At 49.4% G+C, this 14,370-nt stretch overlaps 1 protein-coding gene across 6 annotated transcripts in view; it reads right to left on the reverse strand.

The window, feature by feature from the left end:
* LOC119445512 (uncharacterized) overlaps positions 1–14,370 on the reverse strand; it is a 64,921-nt gene that overhangs the window by 34,615 nt on the left and 15,936 nt on the right. For all 6 annotated transcript variants that reach the window (XR_007465922.1, XM_049663352.1, XM_049663353.1 and 3 more), the window contains one exon: positions 1,432–1,565. The gene's annotated coding sequence lies outside the window, so the exon portion shown is untranslated. The remainder of the gene's footprint in view (positions 1–1,431; positions 1,566–14,370) is intronic.

Raw genomic sequence — 14,370 nt, forward strand, 5'->3', positions numbered from 1 at the left:
GTTTATTTACTGCATTCAAATACTAATGTTGCAGGGCCCCTTTAAGAGCTGTGTCCATGAAGCTATGGCTAGGCTATATGATCTGTCATGTGTAGCAGTTGGTTTGGTGAAACTAAAGCTAGGCAAATGTATAAAATACGAATCCAAATAAGCCATGTATGCTAACATTCACTAAAAGGAGCATTTGCTTATGGCATGGCGATATTTGGCAGCAGAAATTAAAAAGGTAATTTTCTTGTTTATAGTGTCGGATGTTAAAGCAAGGGCAGAACATTCACCTAGAGGTTACCAACAGTGAGCTGCTCAAGGAAACAATTAAACAACACAAGAATGTTGATGTCCAGCCAACATCCATTCAAGTAGCCCCAGTAAGACATTTTCCCTTTTTCCAATTTTTGTGATGCCAGAGAATGTGAACAAAGTACGGCGCCTGAAGTGCTACACAAAATAACAAATGAATTTACTGGCTCACAAAGCATTTCTCTTTGTAGGTTGCAAATTTGTGATGTAATGACACCAGTATTAAAGTGAAAACCTGACGATATTATGAACCTGAATAAAGTAAGAGTATATAGTAATATATTTTATGACCACAAAAAAGGAGAAACAATGTTATCTGCATATACTGTGTCCCATGAACACTCACAGCACATAGATGATGGTTCTGTATTATAGCCACTCTGCCTGCTCTTTCACCCTAACTCTTCCGAGACAATATCTTGCTAGAGCGGTTACACAAAAGAATGGTTCACATTTGCTAAGATGGTCTTGAGAACAGTCCCAGCATTATATATTGTATACACAAATACCCAAGAATGTGTATGCGGAAACAGCCACCACCATGGCACAATTGGTAGTGCAACACACGTGTAATGCTGATGTTGTGGGCATGGCTCCCACCAGTTTGAAGTTGTTTTAGGGCGCAGCTCTAAAACAAAAGATCAAGAAAAACGTTCCTGCGGCGAACGGCGGCAGCGTAACCGAGCGAACAACCACATTGAAAGATGAAAGTGAACGTGGATCGCAGCGGGTTATGAAAGACGCAAGAAGGAAAGCGGAGAAGATGGTTCAGCAGAACCACGAGGCGGAAAGCGGAAGAGATTATGACGAAAGCGTGAGAAGAAAAGCATATAGTGTGGCGACGATGGCTATGAGATGGCGTCAGAGTAGCGTGCATCGTCTGGTAGATTTGTCAGCAGCGGTTGCTGTGAATCGCGCTGACGCGTCACCCATGTGCTGACTATCACGATCTCTAGATTAGCAAGGCAGTTGCGCCACACTTTGCTTCATTTGCAACGTGCTGCACGAGACAGATTGTCCGCACCAGCCACTATATCGTGAAATGAAAACGTGTACAGCTGTGCTCAAATCTCGCATTAGGGAGTATCATAATCGTCCGTGAATTTTTACAGTGAAGCTGTATAGCTCTACCTTGCAACGGGTCTGTCGTGTCCGTAGGCAAACACTCGAGGGGCCTGCTGCATGTGCCACTGGGTTCCTTTCACCACCAGCAGATGGCACTCGCCTCCGCGCATCCACGGCAGGGGCGGCATCTGCAGCGCCGGCTGTGTGGGTGAACGAAAAAAAAAAACAAAGTTCGCCTTCATGCATAGCCTTCGCCACAAGTGTTTCCCGTTAAGAATTATGGTTGCACAAGCTGCATTTGCCAGGAAGTAGCATTTGCCGGGAAGCGGCAACTGTAGCATACGAATCAGAGTAGCATAAGTACACTTATGTAAAAGAAGAACCCACCTAGCAACTGACTTGTGCTGTGATAGTGCTATGGGAAGGCCACGTATAGTGAGCACTCCTGAAGTGCAGCGAAAGCGTGGTTAAGTGCATTTCTCTTCTCTATGGTGTGGACCACTCTTTGCAGTTGCATGAAGTAGAGGCGCAAGCCAAATTGCAGGCCACTGAAACGTCTTAGGCTAATAATTCGGTAACGTGCATGTGGATGTCGCCATGTGAATAATTTCAAGCTATGTTGCCAAATGGTAATTGTTCTAGTTCTCACTCACAACTTTGCTGTCCAACCGCCTTCACGGCCTGGATTGGAGACCATTTTATTTCGTCCGCTGTCATTTTCCCCTTTAGCTTATAATTTCTATACTTCACCGTGACAAAAGATTGTATTTTGTCAACAGTTTCTTTCACACTGAAAAGATGTGCCCATTCAAGCCGTTTCTCATTCTCTTAGAAATGTTTTTTGCAACCCTAGTGAATAAATGTTTCCTGTGTTTTCAAGACTACAAGCCGAAGAGATGACGGTGAATATAAATGTTGAGACAACAGTTGTGGCATGTGGTTACACATCAGCTGGTCCTGCAGGGGCAACGGCGTCCTCAACAGTCACTGCAATGTATTCGACTACAATCGCTGAACTGGTGGGTCAGCTATTTGCATGACTTGTATCTTATAACTTGCTGCAGACAACCAAGCCCACCAGCACAGTGACCAGTGATCATTGCAAGCTGTTGTCCTGGTCTTTCAAAATATTTTTAAACTTTCACTGTCGGCGTGTTCTGGTCCTTTTGCCCTCAGTGCAATTGTCTATCTAAACTTCTTAAGGTGTTCTTGCCTTTACAGTCCTCGCACCTTGAGCACACTCTAGGTTCCTGTGCCACACTGGCCATTTACCTGTTATGTTGAACTCTAGTTGGCTTAAGTTTATGTGATGATTACTGTTTGTTGATGAAATTTGTGGTTGTCTGCATCAAATAATTATCTACTGTTACTGCTGTCTATTTAAACCAAACCTTCAATGTTAAGGATGCCTATAGCTTTCAGACAGAATGACTAAACACAGAAGAGCCAACATGCTGGCTACGAGGCATTGTGGGATTGATTTTTTTTTAATGGTGAATAATTGCTTCATGAGCGTATCTACAGCTATTGTGCTAACAGCCATAGATGTACAGCAGATAAAAGCAGAGGACCTTGCCCTTAGCGGTGTTTGTACTGCAGTGGAATATCCATGGTCGAATCGACCATCTTGCTCCACACTGAGCCTGTCGGTGCACTTCAGCTACTGTCGCCCTACTGAGATGTTTCCACTGATATATGTTCTCTGCCAGTGCAGGGCACTTAAGTCACATAAAGCCTTTATACATCTTGTATTGAGGGAATAGCACTGTATTTATTTCCTTCATTACTTGCCCATTTCTATTATTTGTTTGTTCACGTTATGCTGCTGGGAATGTCATTGTTGGGTCTCAATCAGGACCTGACACGCTGGAACTAAGACATTAATAAGTGGCCTTGTTTAATGCGGTGGGGAGATGCACCTTGATGAACTTAAGCTGTTAATTATTTTCTGCAGTTATTTTTTGTTTTTTTCTTCACATGTTCGATGGAAATGCAGAATGCTGTCTTTTATCACACATTTAGTCCTCAAAGGAATGCTGAATCTCCCCACTCCCTGCCACTACACTCCTTACTCTTGGAAACTTAGCACCTTTTGAGGTGTACATTTGTCCCACTTTGCCACTAAAAATTGTACACCATTTACGGTGCGCACTTTATTTGTTACTCTGCAATGATTGTACGTTCAATCTCGTGTGCATTTCTTGCCCTTGAAGACAATGATATGTGGTATGAAAAGAGCCTAGCATTTTTAACGCTGTGCTATAACCATCATTTCAGAGAACACCTCTTCCACTATTGTGCAGACTGCATTATTGTCCATAACACTAGGTGCACTTTATCTACTGACAGGATAATCACTGGGCACACAGCATTAAGGAAAGGGACTTCAGCAAGAATGACTACGATTACTGTTACGTGACAAATTAATTTGTGCAGTATTTTTGGAGAGCTATCCCAGCAGAGCACTCTTCAAAAAGTGGCAAAGTTTAGATACAGAAATTCGCTAGGAAAGGTGTAAATTTTTCAGTGCTATTTCGGCAAAGTACACTTCAAAAGGTTGAAATTATAAATTATAGAGTGCTGTTTCCTTGTGTGTGCATGCAAAAATGCATCATCATGGTGCATGAGATTCCATCTTGTCTTAGCCATGCTTCAAAGGTCACCCTAGATCATCAAAACTCGTTCTTTGTAAAGCATCGGCAACAGCACGAGTTTTAGATTTTTCTTACCAGAGAGAAAGGGAGTGCCGTTTCTGACTGAGCGTGAGTTGCCAATTTGCCGGAGGTGCATACATTCCTTTGGAATGCAGGTAGTGTTTACTGAAGTCTCCATTGCATGGAGAACATTATCTGTAACCGGTTTTTAGAAATGGCTTAATAACTGTAGGAGCTGTTTCAATTAAACTGTGGTACATCCAGCAGATTGAGGCAGTACAGTAGCGTGCGCGGTTGTCACATGTCTGTTGTGTCAGTACTGATGGTCATGTGGTCACGCAACGAACACTTGCATGTAGTGGCTCCAGAGCTATTTGTATATGCAAGTGCGAAGTTTTCTCTTTAGTGCAACTTTTTTTTTTCACGTGCTACCGTTACGACGAAATGACTCTCCTCAATCGTACCATGATCGAACACGACATCACGCATGCTGCGCTGTGTTGCAGCCACTCCAGTGAGCTCTGCTAGGGACGAAGTGAGCAAAACCGGCAACTCGACAACTCCTCAGTAGTACCTAGACACAGGCGAATCTTCAAAGAATAGAAGTCCCTATGTGCATTTTAAAAAATTTTTCGTGCACGCGCAATATGGAGAGCACGGCGTGCGTGAAGTTCAGGTCACGTGGCTTACATTCGAGTGCATACAGCGCCGCCTAGTGTCGTATTTTGATTGGCTGTGACAAATCGGGCAGCTTGTCTGCGCGGCAGCAATGGCCATAGTTACTTTTTCTAAAGGCAGCAAGTTTATATCTGTATTTCATGCGTCGCTTGCTCCTTTATTTGCCGAGTGCGGTCACGTGGCCAAAGTCATGCAATGCAGAGAAGCTGTCACTAAGGCACTGATATAGAGGCTAGCGCAGATAAATATGTTGATAACGCGCCGTGCACTGCATCGCCACAGCTTGGCAGCTTCTGTGTGTGGACGAGTGCACACATAAGTGGTTCTGAAATTGGTACTGTCATTTCTATGCAATATTTGATAAAGGCTTTTCCTCTCTCATTCATGTTTGGTACAAGCTTTGTTAGGTGCCCTTACTGTACCCTCTGCAGCAAGGTATTCTAAGAAAAGCTACCCCCGGCACATACAGGATTATTCTGTTTGTTGTGAAGCAGCCATCTACCATTGTTCAGTTATTCAAGCTTGTTTATTTTGTTATCAGGTAATCCTCACGTGCCCCAGATTAGTGGGTCTGTGATGAAGAAGACGTGCAACATGTTCTGCAGATGATGCACACCACCAGCAGTAGCAGCATCGTGATCGCTCCGCAAAAGACGACGCCGAAGTTACCGCTAAGAGCGCTGCCCGACGTAACTGTTTAGCCGCCCGTTCTGTGGCAGTCTATCCGAAGGACCTACATCTACGCCTGCATCAATAAACCTCATTTCAATTGGTGGAAGGTGCCGGGTACGACCTGCCAAGCTTCCATCCCGGAACTCCGCACCCGTACGCTTCGTCCCGCTATGCCCGAAGACGCAACCACGCCCCCACCGTCCTACGGCCCTGCCATCCAGGGCCCTGCCATCCACGGCCCCGCCGTCCACGGCCCCGCCGTCCACGGCCCTTCCATCCATGGCCCCGCCGTCCACGGCCCCTCCGCCCGTCATCTGCTCCGGGGTGCCTTACCTGAGGGATCCGGTGGTCTTCAGCGGCACCGTGACAGTGATGTGGAGGACTGGCTATCGACTTATGATAGGGTAAGCGTCCCCAACCGATGGGATGACACCGCTAAACTGAACAATGTCATCTTCTATCTTTCAAATGTGGCTCATCTGTGGTTTAAAAACCACGAGAAAGATTTTACCACCTGGTCTGCATTCAAGGCCGCCCTCATAGATGTGTTCGGACGCCCCGCCATGCGCCAGTTACGCGCTGAACAGCGTTTGCGCCAGCGCGCCCAGCAGCCGGGCGAGTCGTTCACAAGCTACATTGAGGACGTTCTTGACCTCTCGAAGCGCGTCAATGCCTCGATGCCCGAGTCTGACAGAATCAAGCACATCTTGAAAGGCATTGACGATGACGTCTTTCAGATGCTTCTTGCAAAAAACCCGACCAGCGTAGCGGAACTCATCAAACTGTGTCAGAGCTACGATGAACTCCGGAAACAGCGGGCCTTGACTCGTCGCCTGGTTACTAACGACGACAGCCTCGCAGGCCTGGCCGTCCACTCGGACCAGTCAACACTGCTGCCACAGCTCCAGGCGTTCATACGCGAGGAAGTTGCTCGGCAGCTCTCACTGGTGCAGTTTGCTCAGCAACAGCCCCAGCCCCGTCCTGCTCCTTACCTGTCACCCGCTATTCGGCAGGCGATCGAAGCAGAAATTGCCGACGCTGTGCCAGTGTCCCCTCAGTCGCATCCGGTAGCTGCTCCTCTCACGTACGCCGACGTCGTCGCACGGCCTCGAACACACCCTGCTTTCACACCGCGTCAACCACTGCACGCGCCGACCCCACCCCGCGCCCCTGGCGCTGGCCCCATGGCCACAAACCCCTTGGCGTACTCCTGACGACAAACCAATTTGCTTTGCCTGTGGCCGCCCCGGACATATCGCTCGCTACTGTCGCCACCGCATGCCGTTGGCCGTCTCCTATGGCTATGAACCAACGACTCGCTATGCCGACCAGCCACCGCTCCGCTACACTCCAGGATCACCTCCAAGAGCTCCTGATCGTCAAGCGTCCTTCGACCGACGATCTCCGTCACCACGTCGGCGCTCTCTCTCCCCAATGCGTCGTCGTCCCATGCCTTCAGAAGAGGAAAACTAAACGCCGCAGTTCATGAGGCAAGAACTGCGTCGCCCGTCACAGCGTCCAAGTCCTCACAATTCTCCGTCGAATGTACTTGCTGTTTCTGTTGAGGGAGTGTCAACTCTTGCCCTTGTGGACACTGGTGCCGCCGTTTCTGTAATAAATGAAAGACTCTGTCGCTCCATCCGGAAAGTTACGACGCCAGTTGCGGGTGTAGCCCTCCGTACCGCAACAGCGCAGCATGTTCAGCCGTTAGCAGCTTGTACGGCCCGAGTTGTAATTGAGGACATGATGTACATTATTGAGTTCATTGTGCTGCCATCCTGCTCTCACGACGTCATTCTTGGATGGGATTTTCTCTCGCGACACAAAGCCATCATCGACTGCGAGCGGGCCGAAGTCGAACTTTCTCCTTTGTGCGACCTCCATTCTGACGATTCTCCCGAACATCCCCCTAAATTAGTCGTCGCTGAGGAGACCGACATTCCTCCGCACGCCGCTGTTGTTTTACCTGTGTCTTGTGGAAGCATCTCTGACGCCACTGTTTTGTTCGCCCCTTCTGAGACCTTCATCGCAAAAAATACTGTACTGCTTCCCTTCGCGACCCTCGATTTTTCGGCTGGTTTCAGCCATATTTTCGTATGCAACCTTTTGTCCGCTCCGCTCACATTGCTCCGTGGCCAGTGTCTCGGCCATGTCCAAGCCATTCAGTCCCTGTACATCGTCGACGTGCCCGATGCTACTTCTCGCGACGACCTTACTGACATCTGCACTCTTTCTGCTTCCGACAAGTCCTGCACCGACATCTTTAGCCCATCCATCGCTGACGGCCTTACACCAGAGCAGCGTTCGGAGCTTATCGCCGTCCTGTACCATTTTCGTTCTTCTTTCGACGCTATTCAGCCTTCCTTTGGACGCACGTCAACTGTCACGCACCACATCGACACGGGCTCCCATTCACCACTGCGGCAACGCCCATACCGTGTGTCTCCTACGGAGCGCCGTGTCATTAGTGAGCATGTCGACGACATGCTTCGCCGCAACATCGTTCAGCCCTCTCACAGTCCGTGGGCCTCGCCGGTCGTTCTCGTTAAGAAGGACGACTCTGTCCGCTTCTGTGTTGACTTTCGCCGCCTAAATAAGATCACCCGCAAGGACGTGTACCCTCTACCGAGAATAGATGATGCCCTTGACTGTTTACAGGGGTCTGAATTCTTCTCCTCACTCGACTTGCGCTCAGGGTATTGGCAGGTTCCCATGGCCGCCGCTGACAAGCCCAAAACTGCATTTGTTACCCCTGATGGACTTTATGAGTTCAACGTGATGCCCTTCGGCCTCTGTAATGCCCCCGCAACGTTCGAGCGAATGATGGACACTGTTTTGCGTGGATTGAAATGGCAAACGTGTCTGTGTTACCTCGACGATATTGTCGTCTTCGCTCCGGATTTTACGACACATCTTCACCGCCTCAAGTGCGTTCTGACGTGTCTTACCAACGCTGGGCTCCAACTTAATCTCAAAAAATGCCACTTTGCCGCTCGAAAGCTAACCATTCTTGGCCACGTCGTGTCTAAGCACGGCGTCCAACCTGATCCCGCGAAATTGCGTGCCGTTACTGACTTTCCTAGGCCGACAAATCTCAAAGAACTTCGCAGTTTCGTCGGCTTATGTTCATACTTTCGACGTTTCATTCGCAACTTTGCGTCCATAATACGCCCTCTGACACAGCTTCTGGGTAGCTCCGGCGACCTGTCATCATGGTCTCCAGCCTGCGACGAGGCGTTCACTACTTTACGACGTCTTCTCGCTTCACCTCCTATTCTGCGTCACTTCGATCCTGAAGCTTCGACGGAGGTACACACAGACGCCAGCGGAATAGGTCTCGGCGCTGTGCTAGCACAACGAAAACCCGGGCACCCTGAATGCGTTGTTGCTTATGCCAGCCGTACCCTCACCAAAGCTGAGACCAACTATACTGTGACTGAAAAAGAATGCTTAGCCATCGTATGGGCCCTTAGCAAGTTCCGCCCTTACTTGTACGGCCGCCCGTTTGACGTCGTCACAGATCATCACGCCCTTTGTTGGCTATCAAATTTGAAAGACCCATGTGGCCGCCTTGCCCGATGGGCTCTTCGACTTCAAGAGTTCGACATCAACGTCGTCTACCGCTCTGGCCGCAAGCACTCGGATGCTGATGCTCTGTCACGGTCTCCTCTGCCTACCGACCTTAGTTGCCTGTCAACATTAACACCCATCGTCCTGCCTCTCACCATCGACAGAATTGCTTCAGAGCAGCGCCACGACCCCTGGATAGCGGCCCTCCGCGACCTACTTTCTGAGACGCCCACGCTGCCAGCCTCTTGCGCACTCCGCCGCCAAGCTGTTCACTTCACCATTCGCGACGACCTTCTGCACCGACGCAACTACGCATCTGACGGCCGTAAATGGCTACTCGTCATACCGCGCAGCCTGCACTCCACTATCTGCGCATCCTTTCACGTTGACCCGCAGTGCGCCCACGCTGCAGTCTTCAAAACATATGAACGACTTCGTCAGCGCTACTACTGGCGCGGAATGTTTACATACGTCCGCAAATTCGTTCGTTCATGTACGGACTGCCAACGTCGGAAATCTGCATCTTGCCATTCAGCTGGAGCTTTGCAGCCCCTTCCCTGTCCCGCCTGACCATTTGATAGAGTGGGCATTGATCTCTATGGTCCGCTTCCTATGACACCCGCCGGTAACCGCTGGATCATCGTCGCCGTCGACCATCTTACGCAATATGCTGAAACTGCGGCACTACCTTCCGCCACTGCGCGCGACGTCGCCTCCTTCCTGCTCCGCTGTTTCATCCTCCGTCACGGCCTACCTCGTGAACTTCTCAGCGACAGAGGGCGCGTCTTTTTGTCTGAGGTTGTCGAAGCTCTTCTGGCTCAGTGCCACGTTATTCACAGGACAACCACCGCCTACCACCCCACAGACGAATGGACTCACGGAACGTTTCAACCGGACCCTGGGTGACATGCTGGCCATGTACGTCGCATCTGACCACACAGATTGGGACCTTATCCTACCATTTGTTATGTTCGCCTACAACACTGCAACCCAGACTACCACTAGATTTTCTCCCTACTTTTTGCTTTATGGCCGTCACCCATCCCACACCATGGACACCCTGCTACCCTACCAGCCCGATGCTTCTGAGTGTGTGCCCGTTTCGACTGCAGCACGTCATGCCGAGGAGTGTCGCAAGTTAGCGCGCCACTTCACCACCGCTGAGCAACAGCGCCAGAAAAGGCTCCATAACGCTCACTGTGAGCAACCTGTCTTCTCTCCCGGCGACCTCGTCTGGCTGTCAGTACCTGCGCATGCTCCTGGGCTCTCTTCAAAACTTCTTCCCGCTTCGATGGACCTTATCGCATTGTCCAGCGCACGTCTGCGGTGAATTACCTAATCGAACCACTGACACCCCCCTCTGACCTCCGTTGTCGTGGACGTGACATTGTTCACGTCGATCGCCTTAAGCCCTACCGTGAGCCGCTCGTGATCACTACTGTTTGAGTCGCCAGGATGGCTGCTTTTTATCCCGGGGGTGATTGTGATGAAGAAGACGTGCAACATGTTCTGCAGATGATGCACACCACCAGTAGTAGCAGCATCGTGATCGCTCCGCAAAAGACGACGCCGAAGTTACCGCTAAGAGCGCTGCCCGACGTAACTGTTTAGCCGCCCGTTCTGTGCCAGTCTATCCGAAGGACCTACATCTATGCCTGCATCAATGAACCTCATTTCAGGTCGAACATGCACCTGTTGCTGGTGTTACACTGGTTCTAGCTCTTGCAAGCATGGGGAATGCAGTGATGCTACTGCGGACTTATGATTTGGAGCATCAGAAATTTCATTTTGGAGCACTTTGGAGCAGGCAATTCGGCATTTTGGAGCAGCTTGGAGCAGCTGATTTTTCACATCCTGAAGTATTTCGAAAAAGCGAGTTGCAATTTACATTCAATTACCTGAATAATTCTTATGTTCTCACGAGAAGCTTCGTAAACATTTCCATCTATTGCATATCTCGTGGAGAAAACAATGCACTTGTGTGCATGCGACACACACATACACAAATGATATCATTTCGTATATTGCTAGTTTTCCCAGATGTCATCGGTAATATCCAGAAACAGAAATGATGGACACATTGGCGGCACGCAGTTATTATAACCACGTCATGCTGCGCTTCAAACAAGCTACTAGCTGCGTTTCCGGAGTAGATAACGTCCGCCGATGAATAGTCAATTAACCTTGAAGCCGCGAGCCTCGGCAGAAACCGCACTTTGCCGTCGAGCCGCCTTGCAAGGCAGACGCCGCGTCGGCGCCGTGCGTGGCACTGCTAAAGTCACTGGAACCTGGAACTTTGAAAGTACCGCTACCGCCGGAGCGAGCGCAGGCAACACTGCGCGGCAAAGACGAGCAGCTCTTCCTCGGGTTTTCTAGGCTTGCTACAGTGAAGAACAGCACGATGGCTGCCGCAGTGGGCCCTGTGAAATCCACAAACAAAACCGCATTTCGTTTAGCTAGATACAATGTAAATTACAAGTACAGTAGCCGACAGATTTTTCGGACTCCAAAAATTCGGACTTGTTGGATATTCCGGACTTCATAGATGTACCGGCAGGATTCCCATAGAGCTAATGCATTTTCGCGAGCGATTTTTCGGACGAATCTAGGAACCAATGTTCGATTTTCCGGACTAAATCGCTCGCTCCGAGCCACTGCTACCCGATCTTGGAGGCCGCCATGTTGGATTTTCCACTGGCTTGGCTTCCAGTGCCCCCCTGTATAGCCTTCAAGATCAGTACACGCACGCTATTCCCTCGTCTCCGAGGCCATGCCCGCTCTTCCTTGGCCGACAAAACGTTCTAAAAAGATGCACTTGCTTTTTTTTTTTTTGTTCGGTCCGTACGCTGTGTGCGGGTGAAAGCTTGCGAGGGTCAGCCTGCAATCGCAATTTATTCTCACGCACGCGAGAGAGCAAGGCGGCCGGAGGCGCGCGCGGACTTTTCGCTAGCGGGGCACGGGGAGAAGGCGGCGGAGACGGTGGGGAGTTGCATTCTGCTCTTGCGGCTGCCGACGGAGCTGCCGCGCAGGCACCGTATCTTGAAAGCGATCTGCTATGTGGCCGAAGTGTGCGTCCGCGATCTGCGACGGGTACAAAGGGCGTGCGCCGAGTGCCACTAGCTTCGTATGCGCCGTTTTTTTTTCTTTTTTTTCGACGTTCGCGTTAAAGCGAGAGAATAGACAGCGCGAAGGTCAATATGCCTGCGATCATCGAGCGAGATGTGTTTATGTAACGTGTGCGCGCGTGACACCGTGCTTATTTAGTTAGTAAGCGCATATTTACAACTTTATACGGCCGATAAAACTAACATCCTTACGTCGTATCGCTGTCTATTAATTGGCTATCGCAATCGATGCTCCGCCTTTTGGGCGAAAGTGCGACATTTTTCTTAAGCCGCTCTAAGCCTCATAATTTTTTTTTCTCTTGGGAGGGGGGGGGGGGGAGAGTTTTTCGGGCAGTTCGGTTTTTCGGACTGCTCGATTTTTCAGTCCCCGCGAAGTCCGGAAAATCGGTCGGCTACTGCACTCGAAAAGTGAAGCATTCAGCTGTGCGCCACCCGTTCTAAATGCAAAGCGATCCCGATGCTCGTGTGTCACACAAGAATTCGATCTTTATTGCAGTGGTTTGCTCGCTACACCTTGTTATTTTTGACACAGCCGCCCGTATTCCGTCGCTCTTCGAGCCACATTTTGCTCGGTTCTGCATATTTCTGAGCATCTCCTCGCTTTGTTTACTCAAGGCAAACCGCAGTCTTCAAAGCAAATGCGCGAAGAAGCTTTTCCATCACATTATGGCATTTAGGGAGTTCGATGAAATACCGCAAGGAGCTTCTCAGCTTTGCGATATCAACAAGTTCACCAAGTGGGAGTGAACTTGTCGCTCTTTATCCGGTGCAGCCAGAGATAGCACGGCTCTTGCTGTCGTTCTTTCCGCCTATCTGGTATCGCGAAAAGCGCTTTTCCGGACTCCCGGCGGTTGCTGCACCCGAACGTGCAGCACCTGGGCATTTCCTTTCATTTTGTTTTAAGTCTACGAAAGTTACAAATACACTTAATTATACAAAATGCAAAATCTGACCTCGTTGATGACTCGTACGCGCGGCGTGTGCGAGCGATGTCTGTCTGCTTATCTCCTCCAGCGCGCCTTAGATCCGCCATCTATAGTGGAAAGTGATCACCTGACGGCAACATGACCAATCGGCGGCGTGGCGGCTAAGAGAAAAGGGCTGCGGTACTTTCCAGGTTCCAGTGACCTAATTGGGACGTACGCGCTAGAGCTTTCTCGTCTCCTGTTTGCAGCTAAGGTTGCAACTAAGGCTCGCCCTATCGTCACGTTGAACGTTTTAATTCCCGGTGGTGCAATTGGCGATAGACGCCGTCAAATCCGAGACTGTCGGCGTTGCGCTAGCGTATTCCAACTTGCGCCTGCGAATTTCCTAACCTCATCATCCCACCTGACTTTCTGCCGTCCTCGACTGCGCTTCCCTTCTCTTGGTATCCATTCTGTAACCCTAATGGTCCACCGGTTATCCATCCTACGTATTACATGGCCTGCCCAGCTCCATTTCTTCCGCTTAATGTCAACTAGAATATCGTCTACCCCCGTTTGTTCTCTGATCCACACCGCTCTCTTCCTGTCTCTTAACGTTACTCCTAAGATTTTTCGTTCCATTGCTCTTTGTGCGGTCCTTAACTTGTTCTCGAGCTTCTTTGTCAACCTCCAAGTTTCTGCCCCGTATGTTAGCACCGGTAGAATGCAATGATTGTACACTTTTCTTTTCAACGACAGTGGTAAGCTCCCAGTCAGGATTTGGCAATGCCTGCCGTATGCACTCCAACCCAATTTTATTCTTCTGTAAATTTCTTTCTCATGATCAGGGTCCCCTGTGAGTAATTGACCTAGATAAACATATTCCTTTACAGATTCTAGGGGCTGACGGGCGATCCTGAATTCTTGTTCCCTTGCCAGGCTATTGAACATTATCTTTGTCTTCTGCATATTCATCTTCAACCCAATTCTTGCACTTTCTCGATGAAGGTCCTCAATCATTTGTTGTAATTCCTCTCCATTGTTGCTCAATAGGACAATGTCATCTGCAAACCGAAGGTTGCTGAGATATTCGCCATCGATCCTCACTCCTAATCCTTCCCAGTCTAAGAGCTTGAATACTTCTTCTAAGCATGCAGTGAATAGCATTGGAGAGATTGTGTCTCCTTGCCTGACCCCTTTCTTGATAGGTATCTTTCTACTTTTCTTGTGGAGAACCAAGGTAGCTGTGGAATCCTTGTAGATATTTGCCAAGATATTCACGTATGCCTCCTCCACTCCTTGATTACGCAATGCCTCTATGACTGCTGATATCTCTACTGAATCGAATGCCTTTTCATAATCTATGAAAGCCATATAGAGAGGTTGATTGTACTCCGCAGA

This window comes from Dermacentor silvarum, chromosome 3, assembly GCF_013339745.2.
Source record: "Dermacentor silvarum isolate Dsil-2018 chromosome 3, BIME_Dsil_1.4, whole genome shotgun sequence".
Taxonomy (NCBI): Eukaryota; Metazoa; Arthropoda; class Arachnida; order Ixodida; family Ixodidae; genus Dermacentor; species Dermacentor silvarum.